The 16,119-nt window shown below is 41.0% G+C and overlaps 1 protein-coding gene across 5 annotated transcripts in view; it reads left to right on the top strand.

The window, feature by feature from the left end:
• Positions 1-3,127: 3,127 nt before the first annotated feature.
• APBA2 (amyloid beta precursor protein binding family A member 2) overlaps positions 3,128-16,119 on the top strand; it is a 90,407-nt gene continuing 77,415 nt past the window's right edge. For 4 of the 5 annotated variants that reach the window (XM_052672295.1, XM_052672294.1, XM_052672292.1 and 1 more), the window contains exon 1: positions 3,129-3,302. The gene's annotated coding sequence lies outside the window, so the exon portion shown is untranslated. Of the gene's footprint in view, positions 3,303-16,119 lie in introns of all 5 variants that reach the window. The other variant, XM_052672296.1, reaches the window with a different exon arrangement.

Here is a 16,119-nt window from a genome sequence, read left to right as displayed (position 1 = left end):
AGATACTAACAGAAAGCGCTCAGTTGATTCTCTCCTTATTAGAAATTCTTCCTCTAGTGATGTGGACTTGGGTTTGTTGGACTCAAGAACCCACAGAAAAGAGTAAAAGAGTTAATTGTTTTAGTAAATACTCATTTGTTTTATCACTGTATTTGTCTTTTTTGGTGAAATTATTAGACTGTGAAGCAGAAGCAAATTCTTAGCACTTCTCATGTTGTTACTGAGCTGAACTAGAAACAGTAAGTTAACTGATAGTTTAAATCACAGAATGTTGAACCATGTAAGATTAATGTAGAAATGGAAACTAACAACTTATAAAGGACTTACTTGTAACTTACAAACTTACAAAGGAATTGGCCAACATGTTAAAATGGAAGATCTCACCTTCTTGGAAACACAAATTCTGTCACCTTTGATAAACATTTTCAAAGCAGTTTGAATGTTTTATGAAATGTAAATTTATTTTATTGTGGAGGAGGAATGTTTGCCTCTTAAAATTGTACAGTCCTTTAGTATCTATAATATTATGCTATCTCTGGTGCTTTATGTTCATTTGCACTGTCTTTCACGTTTTTTAAGAGCACTGTTAACTGCTAAATATAAAAGCACAGACTCTGAAGTTAGGAAGAGTTCTTCCAAACATTTTAAGTAGATATATTTTGAATCACTTTGTGACATTTCTAGATATAATATAAAGTGATCTTTAACTGTTATGCTTTGTTACCATGAAAGTAGTACATAGCTACTAAAATATTCCATAAAATGTTTAATGAGCCTTTTTACTCACTTTTATGTTGCATTTTCTCCCAGTAATAAAGGTAGGTCTAAGTCATGATTTAAAGGAAACAAGAAGTTCTAAAGTAACAAGTAACTGTGAGTACTCTGAAGGCATAAGAGACCAGACAAAATGTGCATTAAATGGGAAGGAAAATCTCACTTCTGCATCAGTGGCTGGTTTGTATGGAAAAGATTATTTTCAGAAATTGAAGGTTAGCAAAGAAGTATATTATTGGACTGACATTATGCACTTTATTTTTGCCTTCCATTTTGGTATATTAAATTTATAATAACCATCTGTCTCAGTCACTATCTCTAAAATGAGGTGAAGGGAGATTGTTTGTTAGGAACTTAAATTTAAGAATTAAAAAAATGTATCTTACTCACTTTTGGACCAGCTGTTGCACAATACTTGTAACTGCAGCAGCTTCATGAAGAAAACACCTGGCTGCCCTATCCAACTGGGAGTACTGCTCTGGATGTATTGTTGGGGAAAGTGAAAAGTTCATTATGTATATAAAGCTTAATTCATTAAGTTAACAATTTTGAAAATTTATAGTGTTAATTAAAACATGATCTTTCAGATGTCTGCATTACTCATCTAAGGATCACTTCCTGTAATTCTGTGTAAAACACATATGCATTACTGTTTATGTAATACCTGAGTTTCATTATTTTCAAAGGAGAAATAAAATCAGAGATATCTACAGGATATCAACAGATGAGAAAAGGTACCAGAGGGGGGAAAAAAAAAAAAAAAAAAAAAAAAAAAAAAAAAAAAAAAAAAAAGATAAAAAGATAAAAAATAGCAGATTAATAGCAAATGGCTGTTGTGTGAATCTTAACAGAAATCATGTCTAACATACAAAAAAATCCATTGTCTGGGTTTCCATGAAAGACCTTTGCATGTAGATGGAATTTGAGTTGGTGCTAAGCAACTGGTACAGCTACCCCAGGGCAAACAAAGAGTACCAAGCTGGATGGGATGCAGAATGAACATCGAAACCGAGCTGACCGGAATGCAATATAATTACATTAAGGCGGCTTTTCACTTTTGCTGTCATTACAAAGATTACCTTTTACAGTCAATAGCTTCCAGTCTGAAATCTGCATACTAATGAGCAAGTCCTGTCATAATTGGCCTAGCAGCACTTGATCTCACATATTCTCCTTTGTATACCAAGTAACCACCATCACCTGGCTGCTCTGGGAAGATCTCATTCTTTCTGATAAAATGCCTGAGAAACCACCTGGGTTTGTCACTCACCATAAGAAATGCCATTCTTGGAGAATCATAGAATCACAGAATGATGATTCTTCTTTTTCAAAGCACCGCAGCAAAGCACCACAGTGATCATCTAGTTTCAACCCCCTGCTGTGTGCAGGGTCACCAACCAGCAGCCCAGGCTGCCCAGAGCCACATCCACCCTGGCCTTGAATGCCTGCAGGCATGGGGCATCCACAGCCTCCTTGGGCAACCTGTTCCAGTGCTTCACCACCCTCTGGGTGAAAAACTTCCTCCTTATATCTAACCTAAACCTCCCGTCTCAGTGTAAAACCATTTCCCCTTGTCCTATCACTATCCACCCTTGTAAACAGTCGTAACCCCTCCTATTTATATGCTCCCTTCCTTTTTTTTTAGTTGTTATATAGGAGGTTTTATGTATTATCAGCACAAGAAGATAAATATTGTGATTCAATCTCCAAGTCTGCCCCCAGGGTGGAATGTGAATGTTAGAGGCCAAGTGCTAACCCTCACTGCAGTGTTCAGACTTCTATTTTTTTGGTTTTGTTGCACCTCAGGTAACAGTTCACAAATGACCTCAACCCAACGCCTTTAACAGCAGGATGGCTTTCAGCAGCGCACTTCACAGCAGAATGGGATGGAAGACTGACGAAATAACATGCGATGGCCCACACCAGAGCTGGGTTCTTGGGTGTGCAAACTGGGTGCGTGCGGTTGCCAGCCTGGAGGCCTCCAGCACTAATGGTGCCTGAGGGCTCCCGCAGGCAGCCCCAGCGGATAGCTCTGCTCAGCGTCCCGGTACCCGACCGGTTAGCACCCATCACCGCACCGCCTGCTTTCTGTGCCATTCTGTCAGGCTCAGGGGCGCGCCACAGCCCGCTGGCCGCCCGCAGGGCAGCGCGAGGGGGTCTTCCACGACCTCCTCACAGCCTCGCCGGGAGCAGCACCCTCTGAGCGGAGAGCGACTCCTGCGCTTCGGGGCGCGAGGACGGCCGCACGGCGGGACGAGGCGGACGGGCTGAGGCGAGGCGGGCGCGATGCGCGAGCGAGGCGGGCGCGAGGCGGGGGCCTCCCCATCTCCCCGAGGCGCCGCGGCGGTCGCGCTATGCGCCATGCAGGTTCCCGGGCGGCCGTCTGTATTCTCGCACGCAGCTTCCCGGGCCCAGCAGCCGTCTCGGTGTGTGGCGCCGAGGCAGGCACACAAAAGAGCGGTTGCGGCTGCCCCCGTGTCGGTCAACGCGGCCCGGGGTGGGGACCGGCGTCGCCGCTGTCAGCCAGGGTAAGGAGCGGGGCCGCAGGGCGGGGGGCCTGGCGGTCGGAGACGCTGCGGTCGGCAACACGGCGGGGCCGGAGCTCCGCCGGGGGTGGGGCGGCAGCATCCCTACGGCTCCTCAGGGGAGCGGGGAGCCCGCGGCGCCGGGCGGGAGCCGAGCTCGGCCCGCACCTCGAGAGCCGAAGCGGGGGCCGCCCCCGCCTCATCCCCCTGCCCGGGGGGGACCCTGCGGCATGGCGGCGCGGGGCTCGGGGCTGCGCGGGGCCGCTCTCCTCCCGCGGTCGCGAGGCGGTGCCACCGCCGCCCCTCAGCCGCCCGGAGCCGGCGGAGATCGCCGGAGCGATGCATCGCGGCGGTCGCTCTGCCCCTCCGCTCCCCGCGGGACGGCCGCCCCGAGCGGCGTGCCCTGCCCGCCCGGCTCCCCTCAGCACCGCCGCGCCGGAGCGGCTCCGTCCGGTGATGCGGACGCCCGGGTGCAAAGCGGCGCGGTACACCCACGATGTCAGGGTTTTGTTGCAGGGCTGGAGGCTCGAGGGTCCCTTAATAGAGTCAGACGAAACGCAGGAGGAGCCCTCATGCAATGCAGCACCGCTAGGAGTTTGTATTTGTCTCTGATTTCGTGCCTCCCGTGTACAAACGGATCAAACATTGCCATTTGCTTTCCTTTTTTTTTTTTTTTTTTTTTTTTTTTTTTTTTTTTTTTTTTTTTCCCCCCCACTTTCTTCGTCATGAGATCTGGAGGGGAAGAAGCCACTCCATGAGGAACTCACGATTTTTCTTGGGATAAACAGCACCAGGCATTTATTACATCCTGATCTGCTTTCCCCTTTTGGAGTAGTTTTTGAACACAATTTTTGTATTGCCGTAACAAAAGGGGTGGGGATGGGGGAGAGCAGGGGAATGCTGCGTTTTTGGCTGCATCTCCAGAGGGGAGGGCTGGCTCCTTGCCTCGGCAGCCTGCGCTTACAGGGCTCTGTAGTTAGCATCCCCAGCGTCGTTCTGGTGGCTGCTGCATGGTGGTGAAGGCGTATAAGAAGTGTAAATAAAGGCGATGGAAATCTGGTTGCAATTCAGAGATGATGTGCATTACACTGAGGTTTAAGAAAAGTCATAAATGACTGTGGCTCATTCGCGTAAGAAATGGAAATGTTTCAGTTGTATTACCTTGTCAAGGCCACTGTATAATCTCCCTGGAGGGGGGCTGGGAAATCTGTTTGCAGAGAAGGTATTCCATCTATTTTGCCGATTGCCCAATGCTCCCTCATTTTAGCAGCAGAAATGAAAAACAGAAGCAACTGCTATCACAGTTTTATGTGGTTGTGTGTAAGCAATAGTATTTCTACATAAGATAATCTTAAAAGGAATTTTTGTGTAATTGTTTATCAGCACTTAAAAGTAAAAACATAGTACGTGCTGGTTATCTGTATGTTGAAAAGCATAAGACTGAAGCTTTTCTTAAAGCATAAGATGGAAATCGATCACTGTACAGTCCAGATTCTCCTCTATGTGGGACAGTCAAGGTGGATGGACCTTTTATTTCTGTATGTTGTGCTATGGGTACTAAACCACAGAAGGAGAAGTCGCTGTACTTATTCCTCTATAGGCTTATAAGGTTTTATGCTGCAGAGTTGTCCTTGTAAACCTTGACTGTCAGGCTTCCAGAGCCTGAATTCTGTGATAGTTTAGGTCTTATCTGCACTTGGAAATAGCTAGGGCTATTTTTAAAGATGCAGTGTTGCCCCTAATCATCAGCTGCATTATTACTTCGCCCTGATCCTCTAATCATAAAGAAAAAGTGTTCCTGAAAAGGTCATGGTTGCTCAGCTTTTTTGGTCAGTCTTATGATTCTAAGGGGGGCCTCTTGAAGAGCAATCTTTTGTGGAATGACTTGGTTGACGCCAGCTCAGGCTGGAGACTGGAGATAAATTTTTACGAGAGCTAGGTCCTTAAAAAGTGACATTTGATTAACACTGTAAACATGAGGAACTACTTCAAGAGGAGTAATTGTACCATCTCTCCAGCTGTTCCGATAATATTTGCTAATTTCCAAAAATACCATTGCTTAAGCCTTTTCTATGTTATGTTCCTGTGCTGAAGGTGGAAAAAATCCAGCAAGAAGGGATCTGTTTCTGGTTACTAGATCACAGAGAAAAGTAAAGATCTTCTTGTCCAGAGCAAAATGCTGGTTGAAGCCTTTGAACCCAACCTCAGTTGGGGAAGCCTAACATTAATGACCTTTTATATCCATTTCCAATTTAATTCGTGCTTGAATAAAATAGCCCATGCTGTAAGCCATTGCAGCAATAGAGGATGGAGGGCAGCACTGCTGAGAGGGCTCTATCTAGGGTTATGGTAGACATCAAGCTGCACATGAACCAGATGTGTGCCTCAGCAGCAAAGATGGCCAGCAGCATCTTCATCTGTGTGGAATGCAGCCAATAGACCAAGGGAAGTAATTATTCCCTTCTGCTCTGCATTAATTATACAGTATCTGTAAAATTGTGTCTGGTTTTTGGCACACCTAGTACAGGGAAGATATTTATGAACTGGAGCGTGTGAAGCAGAGGCCACCCAAGCGATTGGGGCTGGAGGCCAGGCCCTATGAAAGGAGACTTTGGGAGTGGGGTTGCTCAGTCTGGATGAAAGGAAGTACTGGGGAGCAGCCTTCCAGTACTTACAAGGATGTCATCAAGAAAGTAGAGCAAGCCTCCTCACAGTGGTATGTGGCAGAGAATGAGAGACAACAGGCACGTGTTGGAACAAGAGATGTTCAAGGCAGATACTAAGAGAATTTTTTCAGCTGCGAAGACAGTGATACATGGGAGCAGGTTGCCTAGAGAGGTTGTGTGGTCTTTATCCTTGGGGATTTTTAAGACCAAAATGGATAATACCCTGAGCAACCAGATCTGGCTCTTCTGAAGACCATGGTTTGAACAGAATCTTGAGCAAGAGACCTCCAACATTCTTTCCAACCTGAATTTTCATACAGTCCTGCAAACAGTTGTATGTTTGTGCCTATCCTTAACTGACACAGCAAGTAGATGTTTCACAACACAGAACTTTTTTAGGAGGAACTAGTGCTTCCCTTCTAAGACTTATCCATGTATCTCGGCTAAAACAGAATGTAGTATCAGTATGATAAACTGGCCAACTATCATTACCTTTGTTGATAAATTAATGCATTACTACAAGCCTCCTGGAGAAGAGATATTACTTGATAACTTCATATTTTAATGTTGGTGTAAACAAAAGGAAGAATGCACTCTCTAAGTTAGTGGGTTGTTGGGGTTTTTTTGGCACTGCTGTCGGGCAGTTAAAGCCTTGGAACATTAGTGCAAGAGACTAACAGTAGTTCTTATAGCTGGAGAAAATAAAGCACCAGTGCAGTTGTATGGATTTCACAAGTTAAGAGGAAGGCATGCAAGTAGAGCCAGAATCCACTAAGTTTTAGACACTTCAAGAAATATGCAATTGCTGATCTAAAAGTTCATTGTAAGTACTTTGGATACTTGAAAATACTGGGGAGAATGACCTATTTCCCTTTGAAAACTGTGTGAAAAGCAGCACCAGAAAGCACCATGCATTTCCTGAAATATTCAATGCTTTGGGTTTGTTGTGCCTGCAGAAGCTAAACATACACATAAACTTTATTATGGCATCTGTAAGGAGGGCTTTCTTTCAAGTTTAAATTTTGTCAAAACTTCAGTCTCATCTCTTAATGGTACCATTCCAGAAGAAAGATCTTATAGCACTGGCAAAAACAAATACAGAATGAACGTTATTTCTGATACTTGTAGGTAAATGTACTGTCACTTGAGTACATTACATTTCTTTCCTTTTTGGTTGCAGTACTTACTATCTTCACCTACTGCAGCAGAGATGGATGACTTGCACTTCTAGAGGAGTGAATTAGAGTAGACCAGAGCTGCTACAGAAAATTGTAGGATTAATAGGTACTTCCACCTAGGGAAAAGGGAGAGAACTAGAAGCTATCTTCTCATCCCCACCTACAGAAAAGTCTCATCATTTTCATATGATAAGGCTGTGCAATGTAATGCTGGAGATGCATCTACTTAACTATAAGTATATTCATGCATGAAGGGATCATTTGCTTCTAAAATAGAGGTAGACAGAGAGGAAGAGAAAGTTTACCAAAAATGTGTGTGTATCTATATTTAAAAAAAAAAAAAAAAAAAAAAAAAAAGCTTGGATGGAAGAAGTATGGCAGTTATGAACAGTATGGGGTTTGTAGTCTAAATAAGGATTTTCAAATAGCAGTAATTCTGCAATGCTGATATCCACCTGGATTCCCACTGGTGGTTACAGGAAGGAGTATTTTGGGATAGTTGTCTGTTTTGAAGTACTAAAGATGAAGCTTCCCTTAGGGACCAGTACTTCTCATTACAGGCTTTAGTAATTAAGGTTCATCCACATAGGAATAACTTGCTATTGTTTTATTTCTTAAAAGACGGGTTGAATATTTCTATTCTGTTAATTGAAGGAAGTAATTTCTGAACTTCATTTTGTAAATTGATGTTGGGAGCATTGTGAACAGCTAAGATTATTTCCAGTGTTCTGCACTTCCTTTTATTTTTGGAAAGATTCCCCTCTCAAACACATCTGTCAGTTACAACCTTTGTGGAAGTTCCTCTCCCCAAGCAAGTTGTATCAAATAGTGAAATCTGCTAGGTTTTCTTTCTTAAAACATTTCTACAATTGAGAGACCTGACCTTGCAAGTTTTTCTTCTGTAACTCTTCTATCTTCGTGTGTTAAGAGTTTGTGAGATCTAATCGTTGAAGAATTAGTGGAACTCTTTCACCTAATTTCAATGGTTAGATTCAGCTAAGATTTAGTGATCATAGCAGGAAAGTTTCTTCTCATGGTCGTAAGTGTAGCCCACTGATTACAATCCAACACTGGTTTTGTAACACAGCCCATGGGAGGTGACACTGTTGAGGTAGATTTGCAGGTCTAGCTGCATGACCACTGCAGTCCAGAATACCAAGTAACAAGATAACTTGGGGATTTGGGGGTTCGTTTCCTTTTTCTACTGTAAGGCACTCTTGCTCAGTGACTGTAAAGAGTCATCTCTGCTTTAATGTTGTTTTACTTTGGATTTGTTGGGAGTGACAGCCAAGTGCTTATCTTAGCATGACACTGCAAGGTTCTCTAAAGATTTAGTGAGATTGTAATTGCAGTAAAAAATTGAACAGAAGGTTCAGAAGCAGAGATTGAGAATTTATGTTCTTACATATACACTTTCATCTTTACATCTCACAATGTTAAGAGCCTAAGTGGAGACCTTTCATATCTGAGGCTTTTAACAGTTAATAAAACTTTAGTTTATATTAACTAACAAAGTGGCAACAGATATTGACAATGTTACCTTAATTTTTCACAAACATACTGTACCTAGATGTGATCCCTAAGGATCTATATAGAAGGAAGACCATAGGCTTCCTGCCGCGCAGAAGGCCGCCAATAATTCTTAATCACAGAGAAGATGAAGGCATTACAGCGTTTCATACCAAGGAAGAAATAAAGCACATGAAAAGTCAGATGGAAGCAACTCTTCTTGTCATGAAGCATTTGCAAAGGGTAGGAAGTTTTGGAGTTGTTTTGGTAATAAAGCTTGGGAAAATCTCATCTACGCAAAGGAGACACCTGTAGATCTTTAAATGCTGAATTACTTTAGGAGCTATAAACTGATTAGAGAAATATTATTAGCACATCACAAAGGAGGAACACTGGGGGGAAAAGAGAGGAGGCACAACATGATAACATCTGTGTTTTGGTGGCGATAGTCTGTATGTGAAAATTCTCTGAGGAGGAGGAAGTGATGAATTTTTGAAGTGTAGGCTTCAAAAGAGAGAATATTTGGAGGTATGGAGTCTCGCTAACATTAGCTGTGTTTCTAGTCAAGGTGATACTTGGCTCAAACGGAAGGAAATACAAAACTATGAAGTCACAGAATCACAGAATTGCAGGGGTTGGAAGGGACCTCAAGAGGTTATCAAGTCCAACCCCCCTCTAAAAGCAGTCCCTACAATAGGTCACACAGGTAGGCATTGAGATGGGTCTTGAATATCTCTAGAGAAGGAGATTTCACAACTTCTCTGGGCAACCTGTTCCAGTGCTCTGCTGTGCCTTACTGTACAGAAGTTCTTCCACATGTTTGTAAGGAACTTCCTACGTTCACGTTTTGGGCTGTTGCTCCTTGTCCTATTGCTATGCACCACTGAGAAGAACCTGGCCTCTCCATTTGCCTCCCACATCCCTTTAGATATTTATAAACATTAACCAGAGACGTCACTGGTGTGTTAGATGCATTTAACCAGAATAACCAACTACCAAGCAATAAAAAATTCAGCCTCTATGCCTTTCTTTTCCTTTTTGTTCTCAAGTACATCAAACCATTTAGCCAAGTATTTTTACACTACACAGCTCTTTTTCCCCCGCCACTGTACAAGTTCTAGTACAGGGGGAGAAGCTCAAGTTCCACAAGGAAAGCACTTTTTAAGCAAAAGATAATCCCAGAAAGAGTAGCTGTATTTGGTATTCAGTGTTCAGATTCTGTGAAATAGCTAATCTTGATGTGAGAGAAAGGAAACAAAATAAAATAGGATTCTCCCACAGCCCTCCCATGTGTTTGCTACCTTCATGCATTAGACAGAAACAAGGGTCTTTGCATGGAGTTTTTGTCTCCCACTGTGCTGTTCAAAATTAGCATCCTCTGCTGTACTTCACTGGTTAGCCTGTCTTAGGAGTCTCAGAAGTGCTAGTTAATTTTGCCTTCTCCTGCCCCAGCAAAATGTGATATATTCCTAACTGAGTGCATGGTTACTGAAGAGACTGGAGCAACTAAAAAGAACAGTTGTACAGACAAGATTCTGTTCTGGAATGGCATAGTTTTTGTTGTTTGTTTGTTTGATTTCAACAAGAGCAAAATGATACCAAGTTGTTGCCATTACTCTCTAGAATCACTGGTATTAGCTACCACAGAAATAACACTTCAATGCAAGGGAAATTGAACCCTTTTGCTTTAGTCAAATTTTGAAATAGGCATCAAAACTCATACTCTTAAAGCCAGTAAGGGTGCCCTTTCAACACATCAGAGTGAATACCTGGAAATGGAATTGCTTGTTTCCCATTCAGAAGGAAGATTGCTTTACAGCTACCAAATACACACTGAATCTCTCTCATGAGAATGAGGGATTTTTTTTTATTTTTCATTTTTTAATGTTTTGTTCTAATCTGTAGCTTTTCTATTAAGGATGGCCACCCTGACTGCAATTTTCTGGGCCAGAAGGGTTTTCAGAGATTTGATACTACTTGCTACCAGGTGCCATGATTGCTGGACTGTCTTGAATGAGGGTGCAAGTTCTATCCCACTATCTAATGCTCATTGTTTCCAATGTAGGAGTAACTGTAAGTGCAGTCTCACAAAGAACACAAATATTTCCACTGTTATAAACTGATCCAGGATGGGAAAGAAGCAAAGGCTTGCCTTGGATCCAAATTCTTACTTAGCAGCATAGCAAGTTGTTGCCATGCTACCAGAATTGCTTGCCTTCATATTTAAATTTACCCTTAACAGATTTACATTTAAAGAGAATGAACTATTAGTACATTAAAATATAAATAACCTGACAAGGCATAAACCTTGTCATTCATTTCATCATACATTTCTGACTTCTGCAGATGTTTTTTTGTTTGGTTTGTTTTTTAATCACTAAATAAAGCCCACCGCAACATCAGAAATCCCAGAGATGGATGAAGCAACACAATCTGATAAGAGTCTGTGCAATGAAGGTTTATGTCAAGAGAGGAATATAAATTGTAATTTCCACACTTAATGAAAACGTGCATTTTGCCTACCTCAGTAAGTGCCTCTTCCATCCTTTGTAGAGTCCATGATTTATCATCACACAGGGAAATCAGAGGATAATGATATTTTCTTGTCATTGTTCAGCTGTGGACAAAAAAAGAATGTTTTTTACATACATACACACAATTCTTTAGATGCACAAGCTTGTGGTACTGGAACATAACTCTTGATTAAAGATATGGAAGCTTTAAAAAGCAGCTTATCCTTGTGATATTATTAGCCAGTCAATCAGTGTGGCTTTAATTATGTAAAAGTATTTGACATACTATGGCCCAGGAGATAAGAGCTGTGGCATAGTGGATGATAGGCAGAAACAGTTCTGTTGGTAACTAGAAGTGTCATGCTTAGTGCTGCATCAGTGGTATGAAGTGAGCAACCGAGAGGAGCACTCCTAGTAAATACTGAATTGCATTGCATTATTTATTTCAATATTATGAAGGCTTTCTTGTTGGAAGACTTGCTATGGCAATACCAGTGTAGAAGCAGTAGTCTATTTTTAAGTCTTTTTAAAACATTATAATAAAGGGTTTTTCTTTGGGCTTTCAGTGGTGGGTGGAAAGCTCTGTCTCTTCTTCCTGAAGTGACACCAAAATTGTGTGTTGAGATACTTGCTGTTTTCAGTATTTGGAAAGAGAACACCTTAGGGTTTTTAGCAGTTCTATTACACCTTTGTGCAGTGATAATTTATTATTTCCAGAGCATGTCTTTCTGCTGATATTTGGCCCTTTTAGTATTCAACAAACATGTAATAGGTGAAATTTAGCTTTTGAACATCTTATCATAAAGTGTCAGGGTAAAGAAAGTAAATTTGATGGTCCTGTGTTACAGACAAAGAGAAGCTGAAATGACTTGGCTAAAATCATTTGCCCTGCTTGATGACTGAGCCAGAAGTACCAAGGTCTGCAGAACATGTTTAATGGTTTATCCATGTTGCTATCCCACTCTTGTTCCTGCTTTGTACAATAACATTCATGAAAAGAACAAACTGTTAACCAATGAGCTTTCTGTCATACAAATATCTTGCTGTCATTTTGGTGTAGGAATGTTTTGCTTCATGAGCAAATGTACAAAGACATTTTACATTCTGATGTGGTAAAGACCCATAGTCATCTGTGATTTGCTTCCTAAGGCCTGGAAGGAGGGAAACTGATTTTGTTGTTGTTGTTGTTGTTGCAGCACTGCTGTCCCCCTGTGACAATATTTTTCTTTTCTGTGTACGTATCTGTATTTATTCTGGAGTTTTAAAATCAAAATTTAGTAAAATCTTAGCCTTATTCTTCGGTCAACATTGAACTGAGATTTGATAACACTTTTTAATACTGGGAGTCTTGTTATATTTCATGGTTTGGCTAATGTTCCAGCTGTTAGTGTGTGAGAATCTTAGCTTCAGGTTTCTATTCACACTGGCTGTAAGAATGGAAAAAACTGTGAATAAGTACTTTAAACATCTGAGGACAGTATGACATCTTTAAATAATTTTGGAATCCTCGTGATTGGCAATGCTACAGCAGTTGTAGTGGAAGTAAACAGGTTCTGGTTAATATTAAGAAACTTCAGTGGTATAAACTTGAGTTAGTGTTTATCTTTATGATACCAGTTAGTTTTTGAACTAGCTGTTTTGTCAGTAATTGCTCCACAGTGTTTCATGTTTTTATCTGTGTAATGATAATCCTAATTAAATTAATCTGGTACTTAAGGTAATGTAGTAGCCTATTTATCAATGTGGTATTGATAAATAACATCACAAGGCTGGGGAACATCAGACGATTACACTGGTGATCATAACTTTCCCAACCTTTCCATATCCTGGCACAATGGATCTTGTTTTTTGACAGAATGAAGTCCATATTGCATTTAAGATTGCCTCTCTTACAACATCACATGAGCATGTGACTCTAGCTTGGGTCACCCTAGCTGACTGGTTCACAGCTTGTAACGTGTTGGTCCATTGGCACTGTGACTGTCACCTCCTCAGGCTAGTGCGGCAATAATCCTTCCTACTTCTGCTTTCTTCTTCACACCATCCACTGGGGGGCCAGCAGTGATGTCTCTTGCTGAGCCGCATGCCAATCTCCCTATCACAGGAAGCACGCTGAACTCCACAGTCTCTCATGTCATTAAGACAAGGAACAGGGAAAACTCAAACTGTTTTTAAACAGTAAAGTTTGAAGTGTTTTCACCTGGTCATAAGTTTACTGCAGAGCTGAAACTATACTAACCAATGCAGTAACATCTTGAATTAAATGGAGCTGCTGTAAAATAAACCAAATTTGGGGGTTTATTTGCCCCAGCTGCCTGTTGTTACTGTAGCAAATGAAGTTGTAGAATTAAATGCAGGAGAGATACTATGTGACTATTGAGGGCTTGACTCTGAAAAAGAGGTGTCAAATAGCAGAGAAACCGATTACAGCCATGCGATGATAGGCTACAAATGATGGTACCAAATAGGTTTTCTCAGAGGATACAAAGTACCTTCCAAAATTCACTGAGAGCGGAGAAAAGGTCTGCACAGGGTTATCTTATTGTTTTACAGTTGGAGTCAACCTCAGGTTATGAAGGGACAGTGACATGTCTTTGAAGTTCAGGTGGCTGCAGGCCAACCTTTGCTTGAGCTGGGTGCAGCTCAGCAACATCTCAAGACTTATTTTTTTGCTACATCTACAAACTTTTCTGAAGTAATTTGGTCCCCTAGGATGTCCCACCTTAGCAGGACTGTAGCTGTATGTGTTTTTGTAATAGCAGACGTTCTAGTTAGGAGGATGAGTCTGCCACGGTGTAGTGGTTCAGATTGGAATGATTAAATTTAGAAAAATTAAGCCTAGTTGATTAAATTACAGGGAAAAAAAAAAAAAAAAAAAAAAAAAAAGGAATTTGTCCATTTGTTAAAGGAATTAGCCTCAATGAGAACAATTATATAGGTGTTCTTTAAATATCATATTCTGCCAGATGTCATAATTTGTGCCATGTATAAAAGTAACTGCAGACATTACTTGTTCTAAGCCTGTACCAGAACTTACATACATATTGTCCAGGGCATCAGCTGAAAAAAACTCAATCTATTTATGACCAAATAATCAAAACACTGAAAAATAAGTATTAGCAATACTTATATTGCCATTTAGACTTTTGCTTAATATCTGCTCTTACTGCATGTCTAGTGATGAGAGAGGCAGAATACTGAATGGCATATACAAAGATAGACATAAAACAGGCTATGATCCAAAGTGTACTGATTTGATGTCTCAGGTAGTGATCTGTCAATTCATTTTGAAAGTAAAAACATTGATTACTGGAAGTATTATCAAAGAGCCTAGCCTAGGAAATGTAATGATCATTCAAGCAAGGTATTATCTAGCCACAAATGAAATAAAATATAGGGAAAATCTTGTTCTCATATAAGCTTATACATGTATCTCTAAAGCTTCATTAATATTTCTCAAAATACATCTTAATCCTTTGATAGCCAGCATGAAACAAATAAGGTAATGAGCAGTTATGGAGCATAGCACTTCCTGTGCGCAGCTGTTTTCCATACTTGTGTCCAGCTATAACCTTCCCTTATACAGAAGTACAGCAACTACAGCAACCTTGCACTGCAGGATTAATGCCCTCTATCTTATAGAACTCTTACATATAATTTTTTACATACTATTACTGAATTAGCATGCTGCACTCAGGTTAAGTTGCAGCCTTCAACAAATCTTGTGTTGACACCAACTGCTGACCTAGTTAATTCTGACACTGCATGCTGTTCAACCACAGAGTACGTTTACTAAGGAGAATGGCTGAAGGTGCATTAATGCTTTTTGGAATTGCTTAACAGTGCATTTTCAGTTTTCTTCTTGTTCTGAACTGTACTGATACCTACTTAGTTTGTCAATAACTAATACAGAAACTCTGTCCACGGGTGTGCAAACTTTTATATCTTCAGTTACAGACAGACTCACTCAAGTTTGAGATATAGGAAAAAAAAAAAAAAGAAGAAAAAAAACCAAACCACCTACACCAAACCTAGCCACAAAAATAAGCTGAAAATCTCTGATAGTTAGAATTTTACCAGATAACAAGAATTCTCAACACTCCCATCTCTAGCAAAGCACAAGAAGAGCCACCAAGGTACTGTCTCCTGAACTTTGCTGAAGAAATTAGGACATGCATACAAAAACTGTCCAAGATGTGCTCTAAAGAGGTATAAAAGTCATAGTATAGAATACCAAAAACATATGCCAATCTGATCTACAATTTCTGTCTAATGTTTGTATTTATGTTTGCTTTAACAGTATTTCAGCTGTACCACACTATAGGGAGCAGGATCTACAGTCTCCAGTGTTTCAAGTTGCTTTCCCTATAATGACTTGGCAAAAATGAAATAAACATTTACTGTCTTCATGGAGGTCTAAAGGGAAATGAATGCTCCCTCAGCCTTTGAGCAGACTGTTGATTGCAGAGGAGCTGTGCTCGGAAGTTATTCATCTAATGGGGTTTAACCTCTCAGACTTGGTGCTTTTTCCTTGAATCATATGGAATCCACTGTATAGCTGCAGAAGGCACATAAAAGCAGGATGCCCTTTTGAAGATAATCAGAGATTTTAATAAATATTCATCCCCTTCCTTTCCTTACCAGAACCATCCAAGATCAGGAGTAAGCCAGTATTTTGTCATTCTGCTTTTTCTGAGCAAGCCTAGTTTTCCAGTATTCAACAACTCCAACTAGATGAGATCCCCATGGTTCCCTTCTGCTCTACAAGCTGTTAGAATCTGATGGGATAAGAAGACTTGTGCATCAGAACCCAGGCAGCTAATGGCATCTGACTTCCTGGCTTTAAGTAGCTGCTTTGAAATAACAGTGTTTATGCCTACGTTGTAAGTATACAAAGTCTGTTCCGCCAAGGATTTAATTTGAATTTTGCCTGTGGATTTTTGAGAAATATTCT

Source organism: Tympanuchus pallidicinctus, unplaced genomic scaffold, assembly GCF_026119805.1.
Source record: "Tympanuchus pallidicinctus isolate F22 unplaced genomic scaffold, pur_lepc_1.0 scaffold12, whole genome shotgun sequence".
NCBI classification, from domain to species: domain Eukaryota; kingdom Metazoa; phylum Chordata; class Aves; order Galliformes; family Phasianidae; genus Tympanuchus; species Tympanuchus pallidicinctus.
Note: the sequence above shows the minus strand (reverse complement) of the source record. Positions and strands in the feature narration are given on the sequence as shown.